The following is an 18,097-nucleotide window of genomic DNA, read 5'->3' as shown; positions in this document are numbered from 1 at the left end:
ACTTTTATGTTTGGCGTTCCGAAACCCACCTTATCTCAGGCTGAAAAGCGTTTTTACGCATTGTGCCATAACTTTTCAGGGAAGCTTCAGAACATGAAATTTTAACCTCCCACTGTAGCAGAAAGTGTCTTTCTAGTAGGTGCACGTCAAATCTAAGCTGTCTGAAGTGTTTTTCGAAAGTTATCAACACTTTTATGTTTGGCGTTCCGAAACCCACCTTATCTCAGGCTGAAAAGCGTTTTTGTGCATTGTGCCATAACTTTTCAGGGAAGCTTCAGAACATGAAATTTTAACCTCCCACTATAGCAGAAAGGGTCTTTCTAGTAGTTGCACATCAAATCTAAACTGTCTGAAGTGTTTTTCCATAGTTATTAACACTTTTATGTTTGGCGTTCCGAAACCCACCTTATCTCAGGCTGAAAAGCGTTTTTGTGCATTGTGCCATAACTTTTCAGGGAAGCTTCAGAACATGAAATTTTAACCTCCCACTATAGCAGAAAGGGTCTTTCTAGTAGTTGCACATCAAATCTAAACTGTCTGAAGTGTTTTTCCAAAGTTATTAACACTTTTATGTTTGGCGTTCCGAAACCCACCTTATCTCAGGCTGAAAAGCGTTTTTGTGCATTGTGCCATAACTTTTCAGGGAAGCTTCAGAACATGAAATTTTAACCTCCCACTATAGCAGAAAGGGTCTTTCTAGTAGGTGCACATCAAATCTAAGCTGTCTGAAGTGTTTTTCGAAAGTTATCAACACTTTTATGTTTGGCGTTCCGAAACCCACCTTATCTCAGGCTGAAAAGCGTTTTTGTGCATTGTGCCATAACTTTTCAGGGAAGCTTTAGAACATGAAATTTTAACCTCCCACTATAGCAGAAAGGGTCTTTCTAGTAGTTGCACATCAAATCTAAGCTGTCTGAAGTGTTTTTCAAAAGTTATCAACACTTTTATGTTTGGCGTTCCGAAACCCACCTTATCTCAGGCTGAAAAGCGTTTTTGTGCATTGTGCCATAACTTTTCAGGGAAGCTTCAGAACATGAAATTTTAACCTCCCACTATAGCAGAAAGGGTCTTTCTAGTAGTTGCACATCAAATCTAAACGGTCTGAAGTGTTTTTCCAAAGTTATTAACACTTTTATGTTTGGCGTTCCGAAACCCACCTTATCTCAGGCTGAAAAGCGTTTTTGTGCATTGTGCCATAACTTTTCAGGGAAGCTTCAGAACATGAAATTTTAACCTCCCACTATAGCAGAAAGGGTCTTTCTAGTAGTTGCACATCAAATCTAAACTGTCTGAAGTGTTTTTCCAAAGTTATCAACACTTTTATGTTTGGCGTTCCGAAACCCACCTTATCTCAGGCTGAAAAGCGTTTTTACGCATTGTGCCATAACTTTTCAGGGAAGCTTCAGAACATGAAATTTTAACCTCCCACTATAGCAGACAGGGTCTTTCTAGTAGGTGCACATCAAATCTAAGCTGTCTGAGGTGTTTTTCGAAAGTTATCAACACTTTTATGTTTGGCGTTCCGAAACCCACCTTATCTCAGGCTGAAAAGCGTTTTTGTGCATTGTGCCATAACTTTTCAGGGAAGCTTCAGAACATGAAATTTTAACCTCCCACTATAGCAGAAAGGGTCTTTCTAGTAGTTGCACATCAAATCTAAGCTGTCTGAAGTGTTTTTCAAAAGTTATCAACACTTTTATGTTTGGCGTTCCGAAACCCACCTTATCTCAGGCTGAAAAGCGTTTTTGTGCATTGTGCCATAACTTTTCAGGGAAGCTTCAGAACATGAAATTTTAACCTCCCACTATAGCAGAAAGGGTCTTTCTAGTAGTTGCACATCAAATCTAAACTGTCTGAAGTGTTTTTCCAAAGTTATCAACACTTTTATGTTTGGCGTTCCGAAACCCACCTTATCTCAGGCTGAAAAGCGTTTTTACGCATTGTGCCATAACTTTTCAGGGAAGCTTCAGAACATGAAATTTTAACCTCCCACTGTAGCAGAAAGTGTCTTTCTAGTACGTGCACATCAAATCTAAGCTGTCTGAAGTGTTTTTCGAAAGTTATCAACACTTTTATGTTTGGCGTTCCGAAACCCACCTTATCTCAGGCTGAAAAGCGTTTTTGTGCATTGTGCCATAACTTTTCAGGGAAGCTTCAGAACATTAAATTTTAACCTCCCACTATAGCAGAAAGGGTCTTTCTAGTAGTTGCACATCAAATCTAAACTGTCTGAAGTGTTTTTCCATAGTTATTAACACTTTTATGTTTGGCGTTCCGAAACCCACCTTATCTCAGGCTGAAAAGCGTTTTTGTGCATTGTGCCATAACTTTTCAGGGAAGCTTCAGAACATGAAATTTTAACCTCCCACTATAGCAGAAAGGGTCTTTCTAGTAGGTGCACATCAAATCTAAGCTGTCTGAAGTGTTTTTCGAAAGTTATCAACACTTTTATGTTTGGCGTTCCGAAACCCACCTTATCTCAGGCTGAAAAGCGTTTTTGTGCATTGTGCCATAACTTTTCAGGGAAGCTTCAGAACATGAAATTTTAACCTCCCACTATAGCAGAAAGGGTCTTTCTAGTAGTTGCACATCAAATCTAAACTGTCTGAAGTGTTTTTCCTAAGTTATTAACACTTTTATGTTTGGCGTTCCGAAACCCACCTTATCTCAGGCTGAAAAGCGTTTTTGTGCATTGTGCCATAACTTTTCAGGGAAGCTTCAGAACATGAAATTTTAACCTCCCACTATAGCAGAAAGGGTCTTTCTAGTAGGTGCACATCAAATCTAAGCTGTCTGAAGTGTTTTTCGAAAGTTATCAACACTTTTATGTTTGGCGTTCCGAAACCCACCTTATCTCAGGCTGAAAAGCGTTTTTGTGCATTGTGCCATAACTTTTCAGGGAAGCTTCAGAACATGAAATTTTAACCTCCCACTATAGCAGAAAGGGTCTTTCTAGTAGGTGCACATCAAATCTAAGCTGTCTGAAGTGTTTTTCGAAAGTTATCAACACTTTTATGTTTGGCGTTCCGAAACCCACCTTATCTCAGGCTGAAAAGCGTTTTTGTGCATTGTGCCATAACTTTTCAGGGAAGCTTCAGAACATGAAATTTTAACCTCCCACTAAAGCAGACAGGGTCTTTCTAGTAGGTGCACATCAAATCTAAGCTGTCTGAAGTGTTTTTCGAAAGTTATCAACACTTTTATGTTTGGCGTTCCGAAACCCACCTTATCTCAGGCTGAAAAGCGTTTTTGTGCATTGTGCCATAACTTTTCAGGGAAGCTTCAGAACATGAAATTTTAACCTCCCACTATAGCAGAAAGGGTCTTTCTAGTAGTTGCACATCAAATCTAAACTGTCTGAAGTGTTTTTCCAAAGTTATTAACACTTTTATGTTTGGCGTTCCGAAACCCACCTTATCTCAGGCTGAAAAGCGTTTTTGTGCATTGTGCCATAACTTTTCAGGGAAGCTTCAGAACATGAAATTTTAACCTCCCACTATAGCAGAAAGGGTCTTTCTAGTAGTTGCACATCAAATCTAAACTGTCTGAAGTGTTTTTCCAAAGTTATCAACACTTTTATGTTTGGCGTTCCGAAACCCACCTTATCTCAGGCTGAAAAGCGTTTTTACGCATTGTGCCATAACTTTTCAGGGAAGCTTCAGAACATGAAATTTTAACCTCCCACTATGGCAGAAAGGGTCTTTCTAGTAGTTGCACATCAAATCTAAGCTGTCTGAAGTGTTTTTCGAAAGTTATCAACACTTTTATGTTTGGCGTTCCGAAACCCACCTTATCTCAGGCTGAAAAGCGTTTTTGTGCATTGTGCCATAACTTTTCAGGGAAGCTTTAGAACATGAAATTTTAACCTCCCACTATAGCAGAAAGGGTCTTTCTAGTAGTTGCACATCAAATCTAAGCTGTCTGAAGTGTTTTTCAAAAGTTATCAACACTTTTATGTTTGGCGTTCCGAAACCCACCTTATCTCAGGCTGAAAAGCGTTTTTGTGCATTGTGCCATAACTTTTCAGGGAAGCTTCAGAACATGAAATTTTAACCTCCCACTATAGCAGAAAGGGTCTTTCTAGTAGTTGCACATCAAATCTAAACGGTCTGAAGTGTTTTTCCAAAGTTATTAACACTTTTATGTTTGGCGTTCCGAAACCCACCTTATCTCAGGCTGAAAAGCGTTTTTGTGCATTGTGCCATAACTTTTCAGGGAAGCTTCAGAACATGAAATTTTAACCTCCCACTATAGCAGAAAGGGTCTTTCTAGTAGTTGCACATCAAATCTAAACTGTCTGAAGTGTTTTTCCAAAGTTATCAACACTTTTATGTTTGGCGTTCCGAAACCCACCTTATCTCAGGCTGAAAAGCGTTTTTACGCATTGTGCCATAACTTTTCAGGGAAGCTTCAGAACATGAAATTTTAACCTCCCACTATAGCAGACAGGGTCTTTCTAGTAGGTGCACATCAAATCTAAGCTGTCTGAGGTGTTTTTCGAAAGTTATCAACACTTTTATGTTTGGCGTTCCGAAAGCCACCTTATCTCAGGCTGAAAAGCGTTTTTACGCATTGTGCCATAACTTTTCAGGGAAGCTTCAGAACATGAAATTTTAACCTCCCACTGTAGCAGAAAGTGTCTTTCTAGTAGGTGCACATCAAATCTAAGCTGTCTGAAGTGTTTTTCGAAAGTTATCAACACTTTTATGTTTGGCGTTCCGAAACCCACCTTATCTCAGGCTGAAAAGCGTTTTTGTGCATTGTGCCATAACTTTTCAGGGAAGCTTCAGAACATGAAATTTTTACCTCCCACTATAGCAGAAAGGGTCTTTCTAGTAGTTGCACATCAAATCTAAACTGTCTGAAGTGTTTTTCCATAGTTATTAACACTTTTATGTTTGGCGTTCCGAAACCCACCTTATCTCAGGCTGAAAAGCGTTTTTGTGCATTGTGCCATAACTTTTCAGGGAAGCTTCAGAACATCAAATTTTAACCTCCCACTATAGCAGAAAGGGTCTTTCTAGTAGGTGCACATCAAATCTAAGCTGTCTGAAGTGTTTTTCGAAAGTTATCAACACTTTTATGTTTGGCGTTCCGAAACCCACCTTATCTCAGGCTGAAAAGCGTTTTTGTGCATTGTGCCATAACTTTTCAGGGAAGCTTCAGAACATGAAATTTTAACCTCCCACTATAGCAGAAAGGGTCTTTCTAGTAGTTGCACATCAAATCTAAACTGTCTGAAGTGTTTTTCCTAAGTTATTAACACTTTTATGTTTGGCGTTCCGAAACCCACCTTATCTCAGGCTGAAAAGCGTTTTTGTGCATTGTGCCATAACTTTTCAGGGAAGCTTCAGAACATGAAATTTTAACCTCCCACTATAGCAGAAAGGGTCTTTCTAGTAGGTGCACATCAAATCTAAGCTGTCTGAAGTGTTTTTCGAAAGTTATCAACACTTTTATGTTTGGCGTTCCGAAACCCACCTTATCTCAGGCTGAAAAGCGTTTTTGTGCATTGTGCCATAACTTTTCAGGGAAGCTTCAGAACATGATATTTTAACCTCCCACTATAGCAGAAAGGGTCTTTCTAGTAGGTGCACATCAAATCTAAACTGTCTGAAGTGTTTTTCCATAGTTATTAACACTTTTATGTTTGGCGTTCCGAAACCCACCTTATCTCAGGCTGAAAAGCGTTTTTGTGCATTGTGCCATAACTTTTCAGGGAAGCTTCAGAACATGAAATTTTAACCTCCCACTATAGCAGAAAGGGTCTTTCTAGTAGGTGCACATCAAATCTAAGCTGTCTGAAGTGTTTTTCGAAAGTTATCAACACTTTTATGTTTGGCGTTCCGAAACCCACCTTATCTCAGGCTGAAAAGCGTTTTTGTGCATTGTGCCATAACTTTTCAGGGAAGCTTCAGAACATGAAATTTTAACCTCCCACTATAGCAGAAAGGGTCTTTCTAGTAGGTGCACATCAAATCTAAGCTGTCTGAAGTGTTTTTCGAAAGTTATCAACACTTTTATGTTTGGCGTTCCGAAACCCACCTTATCTCAGGCTGAAAAGCGTTTTTGTGCATTGTGCCATAACTTTTCAGGGAAGCTTCAGAACATGAAATTTTAACCTCCCACTAAAGCAGACAGGGTCTTTCTAGTAGGTGCACATCAAATCTAAGCTGTCTGAAGTGTTTTTCGAAAGTTATCAACACTTTTATGTTTGGCGTTCCGAAACCCACCTTATCTCAGGCTGAAAAGCGTTTTTGTGCATTGTGCCATAACTTTTCAGGGAAGCTTCAGAACATGGAATTTTAACCTCCCACTATAGCAGAAAGGGTCTTTCTAGTAGTTGCACATCAAATCTAAACTGTCTGAAGTGTTTTTCCAAAGTTATTAACACTTTTATGTTTGGCGTTCCGAAACCCACCTTATCTCAGGCTGAAAAGCGTTTTTGTGCATTGTGCCATAACTTTTCAGGGAAGCTTCAGAACATGAAATTTTAACCTCCCACTATAGCAGAAAGGGTCTTTCTAGTAGTTGCACATCAAATCTAAACTGTCTGAAGTGTTTTTCCAAAGTTATCAACACTTTTATGTTTGGCGTTCCGAAACCCACCTTATCTCAGGCTGAAAAGCGTTTTTACGCATTGTGCCATAACTTTTCAGGGAAGCTTCAGAACATGAAATTTTAACCTCCCACTATGGCAGAAAGGGTCTTTCTAGTAGTTGCACATCAAATCTAAGCTGTCTGAAGTGTTTTTCGAAAGTTATCAACACTTTTATGTTTGGCGTTCCGAAACCCACCTTATCTCAGGCTGAAAAGCGTTTTTGTGCATTGTGCCATAACTTTTCAGGGAAGCTTTAGAACATGAAATTTTAACCTCCCACTATAGCAGAAAGGGTCTTTCTAGTAGTTGCACATCAAATCTAAGCTGTCTGAAGTGTTTTTCAAAAGTTATCAACACTTTTATGTTTGGCGTTCCGAAACCCACCTTATCTCAGGCTGAAAAGCGTTTTTGTGCATTGTGCCATAACTTTTCAGGGAAGCTTCAGAACATGAAATTTTAACCTCCCACTATAGCAGAAAGGGTCTTTCTAGTAGTTGCACATCAAATCTAAACGGTCTGAAGTGTTTTTCCAAAGTTATTAACACTTTTATGTTTGGCGTTCCGAAACCCACCTTATCTCAGGCTGAAAAGCGTTTTTGTGCATTGTGCCATAACTTTTCAGGGAAGCTTCAGAACATGAAATTTTAACCTCCCACTATAGCAGAAAGGGTCTTTCTAGTAGTTGCACATCAAATCTAAACTGTCTGAAGTGTTTTTCCAAAGTTATCAACACTTTTATGTTTGGCGTTCCGAAACCCACCTTATCTCAGGCTGAAAAGCGTTTTTACGCATTGTGCCATAACTTTTCAGGGAAGCTTCAGAACATGAAATTTTAACCTCCCACTATAGCAGACAGGGTCTTTCTAGTAGGTGCACATCAAATCTAAGCTGTCTGAGGTGTTTTTCGAAAGTTATCAACACTTTTATGTTTGGCGTTCCGAAACCCACCTTATCTCAGGCTGAAAAGCGTTTTTACGCATTGTGCCATAACTTTTCAGGGAAGCTTCAGAACATGAAATTTTAACCTCCCACTGTAGCAGAAAGTGTCTTTCTAGTAGGTGCACATCAAATCTAAGCTGTCTGAAGTGTTTTTCGAAAGTTATCAACACTTTTATGTTTGGCGTTCCGAAACCCACCTTATCTCAGGCTGAAAAGCGTTTTTGTGCATTGTGCCATAACTTTTCAGGGAAGCTTCAGAACATGAAATTTTAACCTCCCACTATAGCAGAAAGGGTCTTTCTAGTAGTTGCACATCAAATCTAAACTGTCTGAAGTGTTTTTCCATAGTTATTAACACTTTTATGTTTGGCGTTCCGAAACCCACCTTATCTCAGGCTGAAAAGCGTTTTTGTGCATTGTGCCATAACTTTTCAGGGAAGCTTCAGAACATGAAATTTTAACCTCCCACTATAGCAGAAAGGGTCTTTCTAGTAGGTGCACATCAAATCTAAGCTGTCTGAAGTGTTTTTCGAAAGTTATCAACACTTTTATGTTTGGCGTTCCGAAACCCACCTTATCTCAGGCTGAAAAGCGTTTTTGTGCATTGTGCCATAACTTTTCAGGGAAGCTTCAGAACATGAAATTTTAACCTCCCACTATAGCAGAAAGGGTCTTTCTAGTAGTTGCACATCAAATCTAAACTGTCTGAAGTGTTTTTCCTAAGTTATTAACACTTTTATGTTTGGCGTTCCGAAACCCACCTTATCTCAGGCTGAAAAGCGTTTTTGTGCATTGTGCCATAACTTTTCAGGGAAGCTTCAGAACATGAAATTTTAACCTCCCACTATAGCAGAAAGGGTCTTTCTAGTAGGTGCACATCAAATCTAAGCTGTCTGAAGTGTTTTTCGAAAGTTATCAACACTTTTATGTTTGGCGTTCCGAAACCCACCTTATCTCAGGCTGAAAAGCGTTTTTGTGCATTGTGCCATAACTTTTCAGGGAAGCTTCAGAACATGATATTTTAACCTCCCACTATAGCAGAAAGGGTCTTTCTAGTAGGTGCACATCAAATCTAAGCTGTCTGAAGTGTTTTTCGAAAGTTATCAACACTTTTATGTTTGGCGTTCCGAAACCCACCTTATCTCAGGCTGAAAAGCGTTTTTGTGCATTGTGCCATAACTTTTCAGGGAAGCTTCAGAACATGAAATTTTAACCTCCCACTATAGCAGAAAGGGTCTTTCTAGTAGGTGCACATCAAATCTAAGCTGTCTGAAGTGTTTTTCGAAAGTTATCAACACTTTTATGTTTGGCGTTCCGAAACCCACCTTATCTCAGGCTGAAAAGCGTTTTTGTGCATTGTGCCATAACTTTTCAGGGAAGCTTCAGAACATGAAATTTTAACCTCCCACTAAAGCAGACAGGGTCTTTCTAGTAGGTGCACATCAAATCTAAGCTGTCTGAAGTGTTTTTCGAAAGTTATCAACACTTTTATGTTTGGCGTTCCGAAACCCACCTTATCTCAGGCTGAAAAGCGTTTTTGTGCATTGTGCCATAACTTTTCAGGGAAGCTTCAGAACATGAAATTTTAACCTCCCACTATAGCAGAAAGGGTCTTTCTAGTAGTTGCACATCAAATCTAAACTGTCTGAAGTGTTTTTCCAAAGTTATTAACACTTTTATGTTTGGCGTTCCGAAACCCACCTTATCTCAGGCTGAAAAGCGTTTTTGTGCATTGTGCCATAACTTTTCAGGGAAGCTTCAGAACATGAAATTTTAACCTCCCACTATAGCAGAAAGGGTCTTTCTAGTAGTTGCACATCAAATCTAAACTGTCTGAAGTGTTTTTCCAAAGTTATCAACACCTTTATGTTTGGCGTTCCGAAACCCACCTTATCTCAGGCTGAAAAGCGTTTTTACGCATTGTGCCATAACTTTTCAGGGAAGCTTCAGAACATGAAATTTTAACCTCCCACTATGGCAGAAAGGGTCTTTCTAGTAGTTGCACATCAAATCTAAGCTGTCTGAAGTGTTTTTCGAAAGTTATCAACACTTTTATGTTTGGCGTTCCGAAACCCACCTTATCTCAGGCTGAAAAGCGTTTTTGTGCATTGTGCCATAACTTTTCAGGGAAGCTTTAGAACATGAAATTTTAACCTCCCACTATAGCAGAAAGGGTCTTTCTAGTAGTTGCACATCAAATCTAAGCTGTCTGAAGTGTTTTTCAAAAGTTATCAACACTTTTATGTTTGGCGTTCCGAAACCCACCTTATCTCAGGCTGAAAAGCGTTTTTGTGCATTGTGCCATAACTTTTCAGGGAAGCTTCAGAACATGAAATTTTAACCTCCCACTATAGCAGAAAGGGTCTTTCTAGTAGTTGCACATCAAATCTAAACGGTCTGAAGTGTTTTTCCAAAGTTATTAACACTTTTATGTTTGGCGTTCCGAAACCCACCTTATCTCAGGCTGAAAAGCGTTTTTGTGCATTGTGCCATAACTTTTCAGGGAAGCTTCAGAACATGAAATTTTAACCTCCCACTATAGCAGAAAGGGTCTTTCTAGTAGTTGCACATCAAATCTAAACTGTCTGAAGTGTTTTTCCAAAGTTATCAACACTTTGATGTTTGGCGTTCCGAAACCCACCTTATCTCAGGCTGAAAAGCGTTTTTACGCATTGTGCCATAACTTTTCAGGGAAGCTTCAGAACATGAAATTTTAACCTCCCACTATAGCAGACAGGGTCTTTCTAGTAGGTGCACATCAAATCTAAGCTGTCTGAGGTGTTTTTCGAAAGTTATCAACACTTTTATGTTTGGCGTTCCGAAACCCACCTTATCTCAGGCTGAAAAGCGTTTTTACGCATTGTGCCATAACTTTTCAGGGAAGCTTCAGAACATGAAATTTTAACCTCCCACTGTAGCAGAAAGTGTCTTTCTAGTAGGTGCACATCAAATCTAAGCTGTCTGAAGTGTTTTTCGAAAGTTATCAACACTTTTATGTTTGGCGTTCCGAAACCCACCTTATCTCAGGCTGAAAAGCGTTTTTGTGCATTGTGCCATAACTTTTCAGGGAAGCTTCAGAACATGAAATTTTAACCTCCCACTATAGCAGAAAGGGTCTTTCTAGTAGTTGCACATCAAATCTAAACTGTCTGAAGTGTTTTTCCATAGTTATTAACACTTTTATGTTTGGCGTTCCGAAACCCACCTTATCTCAGGCTGAAAAGCGTTTTTGTGCATTGTGCCATAACTTTTCAGGGAAGCTTCAGAACATGAAATTTTAACCTCCCACTATAGCAGAAAGGGTCTTTCTAGTAGGTGCACATCAAATCTAAGCTGTCTGAAGTGTTTTTCGAAAGTTATCAACACTTTTATGTTTGGCGTTCCGAAACCCACCTTATCTCAGGCTGAAAAGCGTTTTTGTGCATTGTGCCATAACTTTTCAGGGAAGCTTCAGAACATGAAATTTTAACCTCCCACTATAGCAGAAAGGGTCTTTCTAGTAGTTGCACATCAAATCTAAACTGTCTGAAGTGTTTTTCCTAAGTTATTAACACTTTTATGTTTGGCGTTCCGAAACCCACCTTATCTCAGGCTGAAAAGCGTTTTTGTGCATTGTGCCATAACTTTTCAGGGAAGCTTCAGAACATGAAATTTTAACCTCCCACTATAGCAGAAAGGGTCTTTCTAGTAGGTGCACATCAAATCTAAGCTGTCTGAAGTGTTTTTCGAAAGTTATCAACACTTTTATGTTTGGCGTTCCGAAACCCACCTTATCTCAGGCTGAAAAGCGTTTTTGTGCATTGTGCCATAACTTTTCAGGGAAGCTTCAGAACATGATATTTTAACCTCCCACTATAGCAGAAAGGGTCTTTCTAGTAGGTGCACATCAAATCTAAGCTGTCTGAAGTGTTTTTCGAAAGTTATCAACACTTTTATGTTTGGCGTTCCGAAACCCACCTTATCTCAGGCTGAAAAGCGTTTTTGTGCATTGTGCCATAACTTTTCAGGGAAGCTTCAGAACATGAAATTTTAACCTCCCACTAAAGCAGACAGGGTCTTTCTAGTAGGTGCACATCAAATCTAAGCTGTCTGAAGTGTTTTTCGAAAGTTATCAACACTTTTATGTTTGGCGTTCCGAAACCCTCCTTATCTCAGGCTGAAAAGCGTTTTTGTGCATTGTGCCATAACTTTTCAGGGAAGCTTCAGAACATGAAATTTTAACCTCCCACTATAGCAGAAAGGGTCTTTCTAGTAGTTGCACATCAAATCTAAACGGTCTGAAGTGTTTTTCCAAAGTTATTAACACTTTTATGTTTGGCGTTCCGAAACCCACCTTATCTCAGGCTGAAAAGCGTTTTTACGCATTGTGCCATAACTTTTCAGGGAAGCTTCAGAACATGAAATTTTAACCTCCCACTGTAGCAGAAAGTGTCTTTCTAGTAGGTGCACGTCAAATCTAAGCTGTCTGAAGTGTTTTTCGAAAGTTATCAACACTTTTATGTTTGGCGTTCCGAAACCCACCTTATCTCAGGCTGAAAAGCGTTTTTGTGCATTGTGCCATAACTTTTCAGGGAAGCTTCAGAACATGAAATTTTAACCTCCCACTATAGCAGAAAGGGTCTTTCTAGTAGTTGCACATCAAATCTAAACTGTCTGAAGTGTTTTTCCATAGTTATTAACACTTTTATGTTTGGCGTTCCGAAACCCACCTTATCTCAGGCTGAAAAGCGTTTTTGTGCATTGTGCCATAACTTTTCAGGGAAGCTTCAGAACATGAAATTTTAACCTCCCACTATAGCAGAAAGGGTCTTTCTAGTAGTTGCACATCAAATCTAAACTGTCTGAAGTGTTTTTCCAAAGTTATTAACACTTTTATGTTTGGCGTTCCGAAACCCACCTTATCTCAGGCTGAAAAGCGTTTTTGTGCATTGTGCCATAACTTTTCAGGGAAGCTTCAGAACATGAAATTTTAACCTCCCACTATAGCAGAAAGGGTCTTTCTAGTAGGTGCACACCAAATCTAAGCTGTCTGAAGTGTTTTTCGAAAGTTATCAACACTTTTATGTTTGGCGTTCCGAAACCCACCTTATCTCAGGCTGAAAAGCGTTTTTGTGCATTGTGCCATAACTTTTCAGGGAAGCTTTAGAACATGAAATTTTAACCTCCCACTATAGCAGAAAGGGTCTTTCTAGTAGTTGCACATCAAATCTAAGCTGTCTGAAGTGTTTTTCAAAAGTTATCAACACTTTTATGTTTGGCGTTCCGAAACCCACCTTATCTCAGGCTGAAAAGCGTTTTTGTGCATTGTGCCATAACTTTTCAGGGAAGCTTCAGAACATGAAATTTTAACCTCCCACTATAGCAGAAAGGGTCTTTCTAGTAGTTGCACATCAAATCTAAACTGTCTGAAGTCTTTTTCCAAAGTTATCAACACTTTTATGTTTGGCGTTCCGAAACATACCTTATCTCAGGCTGAAAAGCATTTTTACGCATTGTGCCATAACTTTTCAGGGAAGCTTCAGAACATTAAATTTTAACCTCCCACTATAGCAGAAAGGGTCTTTCTAGTAGTTGCACATCAAATCTAAGCTGTCTGAAGTGTTTTTCCAAAGTTATTAACACTTTTATGTTTGGCGTTCCGAAACCCACCTTATCTCAGGCTGAAAAGCGTTTTTGTGCATTGTGCCATAACTTTTCAGGGAAGCTTCAGAACATGAAATTTTAACCTCCCACTATAGCAGAAAGGGTCTTTCTAGTAGGTGCACATCAAATCTAAGCTGTCTGAAGTGTTTTTCGAAAGTTATCAACACTTTTATGTTTGGCGTTCCGAAACCCACCTTATCTCAGGCTGAAAAGCGTTTTTGTGCATTGTGCCATAACTTTTCAGGGAAGCTTCAGAACATGAAATTTTAACCTCCCACTATAGCAGAAAGGGTCTTTCTAGTAGTTGCACATCAAATCTAAACGGTCTGAAGTGTTTTTCCAAAGTTATTAACACTTTTATGTTTGGCGTTCCGAAACCCACCTTATCTCAGGCTGAAAAGCGTTTTTGTGCATTGTGACATAACTTTTCAGGGAAGCTTCAGAACATGAAATTTTAACCTCCCACTATAGCAGAAAGGGTCTTTCTAGTAGTTGCACATCAAATCTAAACTGTATGAAGTGTTTTTCCAAAGTTATCAACACTTTTATGTTAGGCGTTCCGAAACCCACCTTATCTCAGGCTGAAAAGCGTTTTTGTGCATTGTGCCATAACTTTTCAGGGAAGCTTCAGAACATGAAATTTTAACCTCCCACTATAGCAGAAAGGGTCTTTCTAGTAGTTGCACTTCAAATCTAAACTGTCTGAAGTGTTTTTCCAAAGTTATTAACACTTTTATGTTTGGCGTTCCGAAACCCACCTTATCTCAGGCTGAAAAGCGTTTTTGTGCATTGTGCCATAACTTTTCAGGGAAGCTTCAGAACATGAAATTTTAACCTCCCACTATAGCAGAAAGGGTCTTTCTAGTAGTTGCACATCAAATCTAAACTGTCTGAAGTGTTTTTCCAAAGTTATCAACACTTTTATGTTTGGCGTTCCGAAACCCACCTTATCTCAGGCTGAAAAGCGTATTTACGCATTGTGCCATAACTTTTCAGGGAAGCTTCAGAACATGAAATTTTAACCTCCCACTATAGCAGAAAGGGTCTTTCTAGTAGGTGCACATCAAATCTAAGCTGTCTGAAGTGTTTTTCGAAAGTTATCAACACTTTTATGTTTGGCGTTCCGAAACCCACCTTATCTCAGGCTGAAAAGCGTTTTTGTGCATTGTGCCATAACTTTTCAGGGAAGCTTCAGAACATGAAATTTTAACCTCCCACTATAGCAGAAAGGGTCTTTCTAGTAGTTGCACATCAAATCTAAACTGTCTGAAGTGTTTTTCCTAAGTTATTAACACTTTTATGTTTGGCGTTCCGAAACCCACCTTATCTCAGGCTGAAAAGCGTTTTTGTGCATTGTGCCATAACTTTTCAGGGAAGCTTCAGAACATGAAATTTTAACCTCCCACTATAGCAGAAAGGGTCTTTCTAGTAGGTGCACATCAAATCTAAGCTGTCTGAAGTGTTTTTCGAAAGTTATCAACACTTTTATGTTTGGCGTTCCGAAACCCACCTTATCTCAGGCTGAAAAGCGTTTTTGTGCATTGTGCCATAACTTTTCAGGGAAGCTTCAGAACATGAAATTTTAACCTCCCACTATAGCAGAAAGGGTCTTTCTAGTAGTTGCACATCAAATCTAAGCTGTCTGAAGTGTTTTTCAAAAGTTATCAACACTTTTATGTTTGGCGTTCCGAAACCCACCTTATCTCAGGCTGAAAAGCGTTTTTGTGCATTGTGCCATAACTTTTCAGGGAAGCTTCAGAACATGAAATTTTAACCTCCCACTATAGCAGAAAGGGTCTTTCTGGTAGTTGCACATCAAATCTAAACGGTCTGAAGTGTTTTTCCAAAGTTATTAACACTTTTATGTTTGGCGTTCCGAAACCCACCTTATCTCAGGCTGAAAAGCGTCTTTGTGCATTGTGCCATAACTTTTCAGGGAAGCTTCAGAACATGAAATGTTAACCTCCCACTATAGCAGAAAGGGTCTTTCTAGTAGTTGCACATCAAATCTAAACTGTCTGAAGTGTTTTTCCAAAGTTATCAACACTTTTATGTTTGGCGTTCCGAAACCCACCTTATCTCAGGCTGAAAAGCGTTTTTACGCATTGTGCCATAACTTTTCAGGGAAGCTTCAGAACATGAAATTTTAACCTCCCACTATAGCAGACAGGGTCTTTCTAGTAGGTGCACATCAAATCTAAGCTGTCTGAGGTGTTTTTCGAAAGTTATCAACACTTTTATGTTTGGCGTTCCGAAACCCACCTTATCTCAGGCTGAAAAGCGTTTTTGTGCATTGTGCCATAACTTTTCAGGGAAGCTTCAGAACATGAAATTTTAACCTCCCACTATAGCAGAAAGGGTCTTTCTAGTAGTTGCACATCAAATCTAAACGGTCTGAAGTGTTTTTCCAAAGTTATTAACACTTTTATGTTTGGCGTTCCGAAACCCACCTTATCTCAGGCTGAAAAGCGTTTTTGTGCATTGTGCCATAACTTTTCAGGGAAGCTTCAGAACATGAAATGTTAACCTCCCACAATAGCAGAAAGGGTCTTTCTAGTAGTTGCACATCAAATCTAAACTGTCTGAAGTGTTTTTCCAAAGTTATCAACACTTTTATGTTTGGCGTTCCGAAACCCACCTTATCTCAGGCTGAAAAGCGTTTTTACGCATTGTGCCATAACTTTTCAGGGAAGCTTCAGAACATGAAATTTTAACCTCCCACTATAGCAGACAGGGTCTTTCTAGTAGGTGCACATTAAATCTAAGCTGTCTGAGGTGTTTTTCGAAAGTTATCAACACTTTTATGTTTGGCGTTCCGAAACCCACCTTATCTCAGGCTGAAAAGCGTTTTTGTGCATTGTGCCATAACTTTTCAGGGAAGCTTCAGAACATGAAATTTTAACCTCCCACTATAGCAGAAAGGGTCTTTCTAGTAGTTGCACATCAAATCTAAACTGTCTGAAGTGTTTTTCCAAAGTTATTAACACTTTTATGTTTGGCGTTCCGAAACCCACCTTATCTCAGGCTGAAAAGCGTTTTTGTGCATTGTGCCATAACTTTTCAGGGAAGCTTCAGAACATGAAATTTTAACCTCCCACTATAGCAGAAAGGGTCTTTCTAGTAGTTGCACATCAAATCTAAACTGTCTGAAGTGTTTTTCCAAAGTTATAAACACTTTTATGTTTGGCGTTCCGAAACCCACCTTATCTCAGGCTGAAAAGCGTTTTTGTGCATTGTGCCATAACTTTTCAGGGAAGCTTCAGAACATGAAATTTTAACCTCCCACTATAGCAGAAAGGGTCTTTCTAGTAGGTGCACATCAAATCTAAGCTGTCTGAAGTGTTTTTCGAAAGTTATCAACACTTTTATGTTTGGCGTTCCGAAACCCACCTTATCTCAGGCTGAAAAGCGTTTTTGTGCATTGTGCCATAACTTTTCAGGGAAGCTTCAGAACATGAAATTTTAACCTCCCACTATAGCAGAAAGGGTCTTTCTAGTAGTTGCACATCAAATCTAAGCTGTCTGAAGTGTTTTTCAAAAGTTATCAACACTTTTATGTTTGGCGTTCCGAAACCCACCTTATCTCAGGCTGAAAAGCGTTTTTGTGCATTGTGCCATAACTTTTCAGGGAAGCTTCAGAACATGAAATTTTAACCTCCCACTATAGCAGAAAGGGTCTTTCTAGTAGTTGCACATCAAATCTAAGCTGTCTGAAGTGTTTTTCAAAAGTTATCAACACTTTTATGTTTGGCGTTCCGAAACCCACCTTATCTCAGGCTGAAAAGCGTTTTTACGCATTGTGCCATAACTTTTCAGGGAAGCTTCAGAACATGAAATTTTAACCTCCCACTATAGCAGAAAGGGTCTTTCTAGTAGGTGCACATCAAATCTAAGCTGTCTGAAGTGTTTTTCGAAAGTTATCAACACTTTTATGTTTGGCGTTCCGAAACCCACCTTATCTCAGGCTGAAAAGCGTTTTTGTGCATTGTGCCATAACTTTTCAGGGAAGCTTCAGAACATGAAATGTTAACCTCCCACAATAGCAGAAAGGGTCTTTCTAGTAGTTGCACATCAAATCTAAACTGTCTGAAGTGTTTTTCCAAAGTTATCAACACTTTTATGTTTGGCGTTCCGAAACCCACCTTATCTCAGGCTGAAAAGCGTTTTTACGCATTGTGCCATAACTTTTCAGGGAAGCTTCAGAACATGAAATTTTAACCTCCCACTATAGCAGACAGGGTCTTTCTAGTAGGTGCACATTAAATCTAAGCTGTCTGAGGTGTTTTTCGAAAGTTATCAACACTTTTATGTTTGGCGTTCCGAAACCCACCTTATCTCAGGCTGAAAAGCGTTTTTGTGCATTGTGCCATAACTTTTCAGGGAAGCTTCAGAACATGAAATTTTAACCTCCCACTATAGCAGAAAGGGTCTTTCTAGTAGTTGCACATCAAATCTAAACTGTCTGAAGTGTTTTTCCAAAGTTATTAACACTTTTATGTTTGGCGTTCCGAAACCCACCTTATCTCAGGCTGAAAAGCGTTTTTGTGCATTGTGCCATAACTTTTCAGGGAAGCTTCAGAACATGAAATTTTAACCTCCCACTATAGCAGAAAGGGTCTTTCTAGTAGTTGCACATCAAATCTAAACTGTCTGAAGTGTTTTTCCAAAGTTATAAACACTTTTATGTTTGGCGTTCCGAAACCCACCTTATCTCAGGCTGAAAAGCGTTTTTGTGCATTGTGCCATAACTTTTCAGGGAAGCTTCAGAACATGAAATTTTAACCTCCCACTATAGCAGAAAGGGTCTTTCTAGTAGGTGCACATCAAATCTAAGCTGTCTGAAGTGTTTTTCGAAAGTTATCAACACTTTTATGTTTGGCGTTCAGAAACCCACCTTATCTCAGGCTGAAAAGC

Source organism: Synchiropus splendidus, chromosome 6, assembly GCF_027744825.2.
Source record: "Synchiropus splendidus isolate RoL2022-P1 chromosome 6, RoL_Sspl_1.0, whole genome shotgun sequence".
In the NCBI taxonomy this organism is placed as follows: domain Eukaryota; kingdom Metazoa; phylum Chordata; class Actinopteri; order Syngnathiformes; family Callionymidae; genus Synchiropus; species Synchiropus splendidus.
The sequence above is the reverse complement of the archived record's forward strand: the minus strand, read 5'-3'. Positions refer to the sequence as shown.